The sequence below is a fragment of the Cyphomyrmex costatus genome, unplaced genomic scaffold (genome assembly GCF_001594065.2).
Source record: "Cyphomyrmex costatus isolate MS0001 unplaced genomic scaffold, Ccosl1.0 scaffold1473, whole genome shotgun sequence".
Taxonomy (NCBI): Eukaryota; Metazoa; Arthropoda; class Insecta; order Hymenoptera; family Formicidae; genus Cyphomyrmex; species Cyphomyrmex costatus.
In genome coordinates this window covers 28,657-28,999 of record NW_017275472.1, presented here as the reverse complement: position 1 = coordinate 28,999, position 343 = coordinate 28,657, and positions in this window count along the sequence as shown.

The window sequence follows — 343 nt, the reverse complement described above, 5'->3', positions numbered from 1 at the left end:
TGGTAGGGTAATGACTGAATTCATTGGTCTCAGAGCGAAGATGTACGCATTGAGAGTTGTCGGCAGTAATGATGTAAAAAAAATAAAGGGTCAAAAAAAATCAAGAAAAGCGTGGTCGCGAAAACGATAGCGTTTGACGATTATGTGAAATGTTTGCATGACGCGTACGAACAGTCGAGGCGCCAATCGCGCATTCAATCGTCGTTGCACGAGGTGTATACGGTTCTCGAAACAAAACTTGCTCTCAGTCCGTACGATGACAAACGATACGTCTTACCTGATTCAATTGCTACTCTACCTTGGGGACATTATAAAATACCACAAATCTTGGATACACAATAAA